The following is a 13760-nucleotide window of genomic DNA, read 5'->3' as shown; positions in this document are numbered from 1 at the left end:
AAAGACTGAAAACAGGGAGGGAAATTAGCCTGTTAATGCTGTGTTGACATGCTAACAGCCAACACAACACTTAACAGTTTTTGGGAATCAGTTTTTGTACAGATTTAGTAGGCATTAATGTAGGCACGACTCTCAGCTGACTGTAGGGACACCACGTGCTGTGACATCATCAAAAGGCTGCTGTTCGTGCCGAATGTGAAAGCCAAAGTTGGGGTTGCTTTAAGGTAGCGTTACGGAACTTACGTAGGTATGTTCTTATTATAACCCAAAACGTGGTGTTTTTTCCCAACTTAACTAAGAAGTTCAGACACTAAAAGATACCTTGTATACATCAGTATGAGACATCAAGGGGCGAGACAAGGCATTGGTATTTGACCTGGGAATGTGAATGGGTTAGGTTGTCCCATGTTGCACTTGTGACTATTTTCTCTGACCACTCTGCAGTGCTTCCTTCTAGCATTGATTTAGACAAGCCAGGTGCCAACCTTCTGCGTTTACTACGTTTCAGGTGTCCTTTTGTGTTAGCTGTTTATGCTCAAGGATGCCATTACTGGGATGTCAGCAAATGCACATAGTGGGATGAAACAACAATCCTTATGTTTACACAACAGCGCGGACTGTCACCAGGGTTGGGATTAGGCAACAAAGTCACAGATGGTGAAGTTTAGGCAAAAGAGGCTCATGGCAAGGTGTAGAACCCCGCCTCCCACATACACTCATACACACATGCACACGGAAAGTGAACTCTGGACTCCTATGCGAAAGTCAGTTGTTTGTGGGATCCATCCACTTTCCCACCCACCCGCCCTACAAGCGCACTCGCGTTCCTTATATAACGTTGTTACTGGCAGTGGTATTACCTGATGCTGTCCTTCAGTGTTTCACGCACACGTGACCAGTTCCGCCCAGCTGTATTATCAAGCGATGTTGCCCGTGTGCGTTGCATGTGGACACGCCCGGTTCAACGCCAGCAGTCCTGTCTCAGCCGTTCTTATCTGATGCTGCGGAAGGTGGCTTTTCACGTCACACTTGTATGCCGAAAGCACTGACAAAGCAGCGCTATTTGACGATTTTGATGCTTGTCATGTTAATTAGTGAGGTAGTGAGATCTTTTTTTTTTTACTTAAATATGAAGCCAGGCTAGCTGTTCACTCCTATTTCTAGTCTTTATGCTTAGCTCATTGGCTGCTGCTCCGGCTTTATAAAGTGTACAGATATGCAAGTGGTATCCATCTTCTCATCTAACTATAGGCAAGAACTCGGATTAGCATATTTCCAAACATATCAAACCATTCCTTTAATGAGATATTCGGCCCAGCTGTCTGCTTCAAGGCCTGATAAAGAAACCACAGGGCTTCCTGTCGTAGGATTTAGAGTTTGAAGGTATTTCTGTGATGCCCATGTCATGATTAATGACTGTAACGTCTTGCTATCTGACAGTAGTATTTTCTTGCTGTGTGTCAGAAAGGCCCTCCCCCTCCCTCCCCCCTTCCAATATGGGGCTCTATCTCACCCACATAATTAGGGTCAGATCTTATCATCACCTCCTCCCCTAGCCTTCCTCCCCCCTCACAATCACTCCAGCTCTCTTTCATCTCCCCTGAAAGAATGCTTGTTTATCTTTCGCCCTTTCCAGATAGGGCAAGAACAAAGATGCTTTTTGTGGTTATGTTTGTGTATGTGACAAATGAAGTTTAAAAAAGCGTACAAAAGCATGTGATATTTGGTAGATAGAGGGCCCGTTTTGACTAAATATTGAACCAGTTGGAGATATTTCAAGGGGTCCAAATATCTGGAAATGGTCCACTCTGCACATGCATGTCTACACACAGGCTTATTTTGACAAGCTTACGTTTCAGGAATCATTCAATCATCTCTTCTGTGGACAAAAAAGAAAAACATTTAGATATAAAGAGATGCTATTTAAGGCTCAGAAGGCGAGCTAGTGTGTGACATAAAGAGACGGAGGGGAAAGTGAGAGAGAAGCACTGTTTGCATGTGTGTGCCTTTTACTGCTGCTGTCTGATGCTCATTCACCTGCACTGTTTACTCAATAAACTGCAGGAAAACAGCACTAAGAAGTGTTTTCATGTCATGACCTAATAGGACAGTTTGTGTGTGTTTGTGTGTGTGTGTGTGTGTGTGTGTGGTGTGTCTGGACCCTCATAATGCCATCACTGTAGAGGCAAACAGCTGACAGCTCGGAGAGAGAGTTACTCACCTCCATCTGTGAACTAAAGGTTTGAAAAGACGTGAAACACACAAAAACATACACAAATTCTTAAATTAATCTTTTAACCCTAAACTTGGAAAGGCATGAGATTTTTTGTGCTGTTGTTCAGACGCACCTCACAAGCAATAAATCCTTTGAAATGTGGGAAAATTGGTTTGATTTCTTTCAAAAACATAGGAGAAAAAGCAATCAGTAACTTGGCATGAAAAATCCCAAAAATTGCTTGAAACAATTTGTGAAATGTGACCTGAAAATTGGCTTTAAAAACAGAGAATCATTGGAAAATGATCAAATAAGTGGGAAAAAATATCAAGAAAACTTTTTTATTTATTATAATTATGTATTTAATATAAGGTTACTCTATTGTTATTGTTATTATTATTGTTGTTATTTTTTACTTCTATTTATCACTTTTTTCAGGTCTTTTCCTGTTCTTTTACTTTTTGTGCTAATTTCAAGTAATTTTCTAAATTGTTGTAAATTTTTTGTAAATTGTTACCATTTTTTATTATTTTATTTTTTTGTTCTTTTACTGTTAGCCTTTCTGTTACTCAAAGGCTTTTTTTCTGTGTTTTTGTTGGAAATTAAGATGATTTGCTCAAATTTAACAGGTTTAAACTGCAAACACAGAATACACTCTTAGGGAAGAATCATATATTTTTGGAGGAGCGACATTGTGTGTGCAGGGCACGAGCCAATCAAATCACCTCCAACCTCTAACACCAGTAAAGACCAATCATATGTGCTCTGAGTTCCTCCACCCTTCCTGTGTGTGCGTGTGTGTGTGTGTGTGTGTGTGTGTGTGTGTGCATGTGCGTGTGTGTGTGTGTGTGAGATGTGGATATCAGGTAGGCTCTGCAGCTCTTATGTAGAGGGGGAGGTGGGCTGGATGTTTGGATGGAAGGAGTGCTGATGGAGGAGAGACTGAAGGAGGGGATGGATGGAGTATTTGGGGGGTGAAGTAGAAAAATAAGAAACAGCTGGCTGCTCTGAGTCGCTGGCTTCTTGTCAGACGGGGGGAGATGAGGAGTGATGGCATCACTGAGCCAACTGTTGCATGGACTGGATGGATTGCTGCAGAGACAAATCTATATATTTATTGCACACTCATGTACTTTTCCATAAGTTCTTCAAACTCATAATACAATCATCTCCTTTCCTAATTATTTAGTACATTATGACCACTGGCTGCCCCAACTACCCAGAGTCCTCGCAGGGATCATTAGAATTAAAGCTCATCTGATGTTATGTCTCCCTATTGAGCTGTTGTAATTTTTTATTCTGGGAAGTCCTGTGTTCAGGTCCTCCACCCAGCCATTAAACACCCTCCCCGGGTTGATCCGCTGGGAGTCCCACATTGCCAGACCTCTGGATGAGACCCACCAGTGAGCTAGAGGTTAGCTCAACGTGAGTTTGTTCTCATCCCTGAAAAGCAAAGCAGTTTGATCAGGGTGGAAAACCCTTTTAAAACTACATGTACACCTGCAAAAGACACTAAACTTCCAATTAAGTGATCCAGTTAGCAGAAAAAATGTTGGTACAATTCTGCAAACCATGTCACATTTTCACATTATTATGTAGCAGATCATTTGAAACTGAACGTCACAACAATGCTGTGGTTAATATGTGGTTAGGGTTAAGGCAAAAACTACTTAGTAATGAAAATATCATGTTTTAGATTAAAATACCAGATTTTGGGGGCACAATACTGGAAAATAAGCAGCAGGCTGCTAAAAAACACTCACATTTGGAGGCTCAAAAGCTGCAGGAAACACAATGACAGGTCCCTACTAAACTCCCATGTTTGGTGACTAAAAATCTGGAGGAGACACAATGACATGTCCTTAAAAAACACTCATGTTTGAGGGCTTCAAAAGCAAAAAAAAACCAAACAAACAAACAAAACAAAAATCAAGCAAACAAACAAAAAACAGCAATGGGTCCCTAAAATAAACCCACATTTGGGGGCTAAAAAGCCAAAAAAATCTGTGATAGGTCCCTGGAAAATTTCCACATTTGTTGGCTAGAAAGCCGCAGGAAACACAGCAATAGGTCCCTCAAAAATATCCATGTTTAGGGGCTGTAAACACAGTGATGCGTCCCTAAAAACAACTAAATTTGGCTGCTAAAAAGCCAGAGGAAACACGGCTATGGGCCACACCAATCCTCCCTTCTCCCAATGACAAAGTCAGTTTATATATTACGTCACTGATGTATGAAATGTGCAACTCTAATCTATTCATGGTTTGCATAAATGTACAGCAACATTTTCCGTGGTGACAGGGCTGAATTAAAACCCTGAGAAACTTAAAAGGATCATTCTGATTTATTACGACGTGGGTGTTATTTTCATAGTTTTTATCTGTCTTATTGATAATAACAACAGCGCAGAAATCAAGTTCCAATCAACTTCCAGATCAGATGAACGCGTTCCCAGATCTCAGCAAATTCTTTTTGAATACATGTCATCAATACACACAAATATGACAGCCAAAGAGATTAAAAAGTGACCCAAATCTGATACTGGCCAGCAGCCAGTAGGCCAACACGGTCCAAATCAAACCCATACATCAGCCGGACCCCACTCACAGCCCCTCACTGTGGGTGTGAACATGCACATGTGCGACTTTACACCACCAAATCTGATATTCCCTATTTGAGGCTATTTAATTTGATTAATTTTAAAAGATTGAAGGCTCCAAACACTAATTTCATATGGAAAAAGTCATTAATCACACAGCTGCGTAGCTGTGAATCAAAGATCTGTGTTTTCACACTCCATGAATCATCTTGTGACTCCTCTGGGGATCATGAGCCGCTGATTGAAATACGCCGTGTTAGTGGATAGAGGAAGTAAGTGAAGGATGGAGAAAATAAATGGTGGTGTTGCAAGGTTCTTGGACAGGGAGCAGGGACAGAGAGTTGTGGAGCGACCCCTCGCCCCTCACAAATCATAGAGGAGTGTGAGTTTGGTCCATTAGTGGTCAGTTTGTGGCTATAACTCAGGGTTCAGCTTGTACATCCCCCTTGCTCCCACCCCTTATTTTTACTCCTTAAGACCCCCACGCCATATCCCAACCCCCCCTACTCCTCAATCTGCCCCACATTCAACCCTATAATTTGGGTGAAAGATTCAGCGGCTGTTATTTTTTATTGAGTTCCCAATAACGTCGCTGAGATTACAGTTAAGTGTAGGTGACTGGGGCTCGCGGCTCTGTTGCGGGAGCCGTTGTGGGGCCAGTGGGATCCTGAAACTGGTGCCAGGGTGGGAGGTAGGGAGGTCATTGGCTGGTTTTTACACAGCGCAGGGGAAAATGCAGGGCAACAATCATCACATTTATAGATGGCTCGCTGCTCTCTCTGGGGCCCGGGCAGACGCTGCCAGCTTTAAAGGCAGCCAGCGGGCTACTGGCCACTAATAAAGGGATTTCATCTACAGGGAGTTGTAAAGGCACTCTGAGATGTGTGTGTGTGTGTGACAGAGGGAGACAGAATGTGTGTGAAAAGTAGAGGTACATAAATGTGGAGAATACATATTTAAGTAAGTGTCTGGATAATTAATTTATTCTAATGAGACAACTTCTGTGTCCACACTTAGTATTAAAGCTCTTCAGCACAGCATGACGACACTCATGACTCAGAACTTCGCCATCCAGGGCTTCATGTCCTCTTTTATGAATTTTCACTGAATCACATCGACTAATTTGTTCCGCAACAGTTGTGTTTTTGTTGCCGTCGCCAAGCGACGGGTCTATGATTAGCGATTATGAATGGAGGCCTATTTGGCCCTTTTCAAGGCCGACACAGTGACGTCAAACACAAGGCTGTTATTCATCCTTCCTCTCAATCAGCAGTGTATCAGACTTACCATCAAATGTGTGCGTGTGTGTGTGTGTGTGTTTGGTGTGTGTGTGTGTGTGTGTGTGTGTGTGTGTGTTATTATTTCAAGACCTTAAGTTCCGTAATGCTGAAGTTGTGTTCAAGGACAAGGATCTGATTCAAATGTCCTTAAATAGTGTCTTCATGCCAGGGTTTAGAGTTTGGTGAAGAGCTGCTGCTTATTGCAGGAGATACACAAAACTAAAGAAACACCTGTTCAGTGTAATACAATTAGCTGTGCATTATTAAATTGTTATGACTGGTTGTGAAATCCCTCGCCTGAAAAGTGAAGTCTAATCAGAGCACAGCAACCAAGCAGGCATTCCAGGCTTGTCAAGCTGTTGATAACCAACTCGTTCTCATTCTGGGGTTGTGAAATACAGATGCTTTGTTATGCCACTCTGCATCTGATGTGACATGTTCTCATCCCAAATTGTCAAACATCACTGCATGGTCAGTGCCATTTACGTCTACATATTACACGCTAGGTATCCTTCTGTGATTGTTGTTGACATGACAGGAGGGAGAGTCAGTTTATGTTCCATGCATTGTGTTTTTAAAATCCTCTTACATTTTCACAGGACATGTACAGTTTCTTCTTGTTAGATGCATACAGTCTTTTTGAAAGAAACTTACAATATGAGTAAAACACCTTGTATTTATGTTTATTTCCTTGTGCAACACAAGCACAGGGTTAAGTTTAAGCAACAAAATCGGGTCCTTAGATTTAGAGAAAAACATAATGGTTTGGTTTAACAGTCATACAGGAAGCAAAGAGCTGGTTCTCAGGTGAAAAACTTTCCAGCTCTTTATGTGATATCTTCACAAGCAGTATTTCAAACTGATGCCATCCAGCGGCATATCATAGTGCCACTAAAGGTGCCATTCGGCAGCGCTATAAACTGATGCTATCCACCAATGTATCATACCACTGTGGAAAGTGGCTTTTGGCACTAGACAATGACACCAAACGTGGTGGAATTTGACAAGTTCAGAATAAGAACTGGCTAGATAGCGCTACACTGGGCACCCTTTAGCATCTCTTTGTGACACACAGCTAAAACACATTGTAACACATAGTTAATGTTGTGACACCGCTGTGATTATGTTAGTAAGACAAAACTACTTGGTTAAGTTTAGAAAAAAGATCATTTTTGGTTTAAAATAGGTACATTTGATATGTAATCTGATGAAAATTTGTATTGTCAAGTAATGCTGTGGATGGGTTTACAATAGAGTTAGTTAAAAGCCCGTTGCATCTCATAAAGATGCTAAAGGCTGGCTTTGGCGTCGATATCACAAACCGAAAGGGTGTGACAATGGGGCGCTATTTGACCCCCTGGGAATAAGAACAGGCTGAGATTACTCTGCATGTTGATTCAATGCGCATGGAGCTATAATAGGATCAACTCTGTACATTTTGTTGTAGCTTTTTCAGAAACCAAAAGACCAAAAGTGTAAAGAATGCAATAAATGGTTTGTCTGCATCCTTAGGACCCAGCAACCAAGCATTAACCTACCTACAAGGTCAAGGCATGTCTGATTGGTAAAATCAAATATTTCAGGGGTCCCCTGAACACTTTCAGAGAAAGACAGAAAAAAAATAGAATCTGAAAACCCTCATGTTTAAGTTGTTTTCATAGGTGGAGTGTTTCTTACATATGAAAAATTGCTTTGGCATTTACAACACCGCACAACATGAGCGCAACGTACCTCACACTCACAGGTCTGGTCAGTGTAACTTCTCTCTTTGACTGTTATACAGTGTAGTGAAGTCTGGCCGGCTGTGTGTTTTACCCCTCGGGTCTGTAAGTCTGAACCTCTGGGGTTAGACTACACTTTCTCACGGTCCTCATCACACACACACACACACATACATGCCACACATACATACACACAGTGACACACACTGCGGCGGCGGTTGCCCAGTGCTCCCCAGGGACCAGGTTTGGTTTCAGCTTTGCATGAATCGTAGCGGTGACACTGCAGACACTTGACTCCTCCACAGAGGGTAGTTCAGAGCCAAGATGGCCTCCGCCGCCTGCCCACCACATGTCTTAGTCCCAGACACAACACTGTCTCTGAGCTGGAAGTGGGTAGAGACTTTTCTCACACTTTAAATGACGTTATTGTCTGTTTAGCTCAATGTCTCTGTGAGCTGGGCCTTTAGTTCCCAGGACCACCAGACCCCCCAACACACCACAGCTGTCTGTAGTGTAACCTCCCGGATGATCCTCCGGCTAATCCTCCTGTAATGATACTCTAATCACTGGAGAGACACCAACATGGTTTTATCCGTCTTACCCCCCTCCCCACAACCCCTTAACCCCCTCAAGCCAGGACCCTAAACTGTGAACAAGACAGCCTTACCGTCTTTATGCCTTACACACGGTGGTGGGAGTCACACATGTGAAAGTCACAAGCAAGTTTCAAGTCTTAACATTCAACTCTCAAGCAAGTTACTGTCGTGAGAATCAAGCAAATGAGGTCGAGTCCAGGGCTGTCACTTCACTCTACACACCTGGTGGCACTCGGTAATCAACGCACCTTCCTGCGTACCTACAAGAGAGCCAGCTTGACAACCATTCCCTGCCGGATTTTTGCTGTACACAGTTTACTGCGTCACATGTCCAGCTCTTCTTAGATCTGGTCCATTTGTGCTCACTTGCCAGTTTTTTTTCTTTTTCTTTTTTGCTAAGACCTGTTATTGTGATCTCTGGTGGGATTCCCTGCCACCCACCTTGTCCACACCTCTACGCACTACCTACTACCACTACTACCTAACTTCTACTTTTTCTGTCTGCTAGAAAAATGCTTATATTTAATTTTCAATGTCATTTCCAGTCATCTATCTCAAGTCTAAGTCAAGTGTCAAATCATAATTCTGAGCCAAGCTGAGTCTTTCATTGATGCTAGTCAAGCGAGTCTCAAGTCCTCTGATTCGTGACAAGTCATGTGACTTGAGACCCCCCCCCCCCCACCTCTGCTTGCATAACATGGTAAAGACATTTTATCATTTCAAAAAATTACTTTTATGATAGTAATATTCATTTTCCAGAACAACTCACATATGTTGAGACAATTTCCAACTATTCCTTTAAAAGTGACTCTTGACCAAAAGAGAGAGATTTTAACCAGTTGTTGCCCTTTAGTTAACTAATGCAATAACTAATAACTTTATGAATTTCTCTGTTCGTCAAGATCCTCCTTAAATTTTAGTATTACTGGTATTGCATGACTGTACATTCCTCTTCAGTCTGCGACTGAAAGAAAGAAGCAGCTGTCTCACTTGTTTCCTTCTCTCTTCAGACATCTGAAAAATACTTTTCCAGTCTGAAATTACTCCTCCTCTCTGTGCCCTTCCACTGGCCCGGAGTTGTATAGCCGTGTGACCCCTGACCCCTACACAGCACGGAGTCTTATTGACGTAGTGAGCGGATAGGAGCTGGGCTCCAGCCCGTGGTAGCTTCTCAGCAACTGCCAATAAAACAGCACTGTGATTTACTCAGCACACTGCTGCCAAAAATAAGCAGAATAGAGTTAAACTTGTCCTTGGCAAAGAAAGACGTCTGATTCCTGATTGTGCCTCGGCCAAGAACATCTCTCCCCTGCCTCTAATGTACACAAACAGAGACACACATGCACACTGTCGCCCCTGAGCCGTTGTGTGTGTGTGCGTGTACGTGTGTGTTCACTCAGACCCAACATGTGTTGTTGGCTCATCAAGGCAGAACATGGAAACTCTGAGTGGCTGCAGATGTTGCGAAGATGAGGTGCTTTTTTTTTCGCTTTAACATGCTTCCTCTAAGACGCCTCAGCAAACCTTCATCTAATCCCACAATCACTGGGGTTTAGAGGGGGATCTCATAGTCCACATAGTTCTCACTGTCCATCACCTCCCATCGCTATACAGTGATCCCCGAGGATTAGGGCTCCAAACTGTAGCTGAACTTGCTGCTGCACCTATAGAGATATGCACCGGGTCAAATAGGAACAACGAACACAGTGAGAGTTAATTAAGAGGCAGATTTGTGTTCCAGATGTCATAAATTTGATCCCAAGATGTTTACTAAAATTCCTAATTTACAGTTTTGGAGGTAAGTTCAAAGTCGCCTCTCAGCCCCAACAGGGATTAATCTAGAGCAGGGATCCTCTACTTGCTTTTCTTGGGGGCCACTTTTGCAAAATGACAGAAGACCAGGGGCCAGTCGCAGCAGCACCATACATGTTCGTAGGATTTTAGGACGTTTCTATGACTTAAGTATGATTCTAGAATGTGAAGACATTTCTAGATTATGAAGGATCTTTCTAGGATTTTAGGACAATTCTTGGATTTTAGGATGTTTCAAGGGTTTTGGGACTTTTCATTGATTTTAAGAGATTTATAGGATTCTAAGACATTTCTGTGATTCTAGTACATTTCTATGATTTTAGGTCATTTCTACAATTTAAGGACATTGGACTTTCCGAAGATTTTAGGATGTTTGTCGGATGTAAGGATGTTTCTAGGATTTCAGGACATTTCTAAGACTTAAGGATGATTTTTGGAGTTTTGGATATTTCAACGATTTTGGGACTTTTCAAAGATTACAGGACATTACTATGATTTTAGTACATTTCTCAGAGTTTAGTACATTTCTTGGATTTTGAAAATTTCTCAGATTTTGGTACATTTCTAGGATTTTAGGACATTTCTTACAATTTTAGGACACAGGATTTTACAATGGTTTTTAGGTTTTAGGATGTTTCTCAGATTTAAGGATGTTTCTAGGATTTCAAGGTGGTTTTAGGACATTAGGGGCTTTGCTAGGACTTCTGTCTGTGTGGGGGATCCTTCACTGGCATTTTTTGATAAACTAGCTCTATTTTGATGCTTTTTTATGCACTCTGGCACTTAATGTACACTAAATGTTAAAAAAAGAAACAATTCCCAGTGTGAATCACTATATTTTCATCGGAAATTTAAAATGGTTGAGGGGCCACCTGGCACCCTATCGGGGACCAGATTTGGCCCGAGGCCTTAAGTTGAGTATCGCTGATCTAGAGGAACTACAAGGAGGGACAGTTGGGGAGAGAGGAAGAGAGAATTCCTCAAATATGAGTGGGCGAACACAGCAGACAGTACCATCCATTGATAATAAAATTAACAGGCGTTCATGCTATCAGCCATCATGACTAATCCTGAAATGTCACAGCGGCTACTCCGGAATCTAGCCACAATATCCCCGCGGTAATTGCGTCGGCATCCGGATGGGCCTGTGGACGGACTGCCGTGCCGCACAGAGGGTTATTCACCAGACGAGACGTGTGGGAGAAAAAGCCCGACCTTGGAAACTATACATTAAGCCTGTGGTGTTAGCGATCTCTCACCATTGTCATCACACGAGCAAAGATTCTCACACTACCCCCCAGAACACACCTGTCTGTGTGTGTTAAGGGTGCCGTCACGCCAGTCTGGATTTTTTTCATGGCGATGGTGCTTTCCGGGGTCGTGAGGTCACCCTTTGTGGAAATATGTGCGCACCTTTTTTTTTTTATTATGGACTGAACAGTTGTTGTGCCTGCAGTGTGTAAAATCTCTCCCGCTACTCCATAATCTCTCTGAATAAATCATCAGACGAGTTCTCGGTTCTTATTTCACTCCATTGCAGCTCCAAATTTACTTTGGATGTACCGGGCGCAAATGTTTCTGGGCCAAATATCTGCAAAAATATTCTGTGATACAAGTAGTCATGGGAAGGCCTTCGCTAGGTCTCCAGTTTCTTGTCATTTCCTGTCAGCGTTTGCCATGAAAAGCTTGTTGAAGATATTATATTTTACTCAGGTGCTGATGCACTATAAAATAACCAAATGGATAACATCCATAAAATATAAACGCTCTTGCGAAAGCCAATGATGGGTTATTATCCTGCCCCTAAAAACCATTAGAGATGCTGTGAGTCAAATATTGCTAAATTCCTGGACATGCTTTCCTAACATTCAAGAGTCCAATTCAACTCTTGCATTCAGCTGTTTTATTTTTGATAGAGTCAAGTGCTGATGGAGTTCAGCATTATTGGATCACAGGATGATTCAACCTGAAACACTTGGACCAATAGAACTGGCTGAAATATTGAAATATTATAACTATGAAATGGTGTGCAAAAAAGAAGACTGATAAAGGCAGATGAAGTGATATTTTAGAGTTTGCAGAGGTAGGACCAGGTCATTGTTTGCAAGTCACATGTAAATCTGTCCAAAATCCTAAACTTTGAGTTTTGAGTCTTAACTAGTCATAATGCACATTTTAGCAAATGTTGTGCCATTTTAACAGCAGAATAATAATACATTGAATTAAAAAAACTCTAAAAAAAAAAGAAAAAGTACTTTTTGGTCAAAAAACATTTGTTTGAAGTTGTTACAACACAGTGCAGACTGCTATTCATTTTTTGTTGACCACCCCGTAGTTTGTTCATGCAAGCAAAATTATCTTTGGTATCACATTTTCCAACTGGCTCAGTGATATAACTTTAGTCTTTGACGGTTCTCTCCTGCAAGTTGATTGGATGCTGTTAAATTGGTTCAGATGAAGTGAATCTGGGGAATTGAGTGTCAACTTGCTGGGAATGAACTGCGTGAATGTAAGTCGATTCAGGAAATTAAGGAAAATGAGTGCATAGTTGCACACTTGTCAAAAACATAATTACATGTTTGGCTTGCGAAGGTGTCAAGTATTTCCAGTCTAAAGGCCTAGTGAAGACACAAGTCCTTGTTCAAGTTGAGCTGCAAGGTTTTTTAAAATTTTGTCATCTTGAATCTCAAGTCAAAACATTAAGATTCGAGTCAGTATGATATCCTTACGAAAATGTGCACATAACAGTTCCCCTGATATCATACAAATTAGCGCCCCCTGAATAATGCTACCTCCTTAACGTACAGTTAGGTAATTAACGTACCGTTATGGAGATCAAAATTAGGCGCTTCAAGTTAGTGTGGTTAGGGTTAAGGAAAAAACTGGAGGATGTACCTTAAAATGACTCAAAGTTTACACGATTCTGAACACACGTCATGAGGGCAGCGCCCCGTGGGAAAGTGGGCTTTTGTGACCCATCCACCACCCCAACCTGCCTCCTTTACAGCCCGTTCGAGACTCCTTCCTTGTTTACTCCCATCAGCGCATAGGTCACATGATCACATCCTTTCAAAATAGGTGGCAGAGCAGACAAGTGGTAAACTAACTACCATGTCCAAAATAATGTGAATTAATTTAAAATAAAATATGTTGTCTTCAGTCCTACACGGAGAAGTCCATATTTAAAAGAAAAATCTTGTTTTAGACGTTGAAGTGCTGAAAAAAATGAACATATGCTGCTTGTCCAACAAACTTATGCTTGCTGGTTATGATAAATTGAAGCCAAAAAGTCTCTCTAGCATATCAGGTGTTAAAATATAGTTATGACAGGAGATGTGTTTGGCATAACTAAGAGTTGCAGAATGTCAAGCTTTAGCTGCCCATCAAATACGTTCAAGAGCGATGAAGCATTTGATCCTTTACAGCGTGTTCAACATACGGCACAATGTTCTTGCCAAACAGGTGTAAGCACTCTTGTGCTGTTGGTGCAGGGAGGAGAACGAGTGCCATTCTGGCCCCATTATGACTGTATGTGAA

Source organism: Plectropomus leopardus, chromosome 15 (genome assembly GCF_008729295.1).
Source record: "Plectropomus leopardus isolate mb chromosome 15, YSFRI_Pleo_2.0, whole genome shotgun sequence".
In the NCBI taxonomy this organism is placed as follows: Eukaryota; Metazoa; Chordata; class Actinopteri; order Perciformes; family Serranidae; genus Plectropomus; species Plectropomus leopardus.
The sequence above is the reverse complement of the archived record's forward strand: the minus strand, read 5'-3'. Positions refer to the sequence as shown.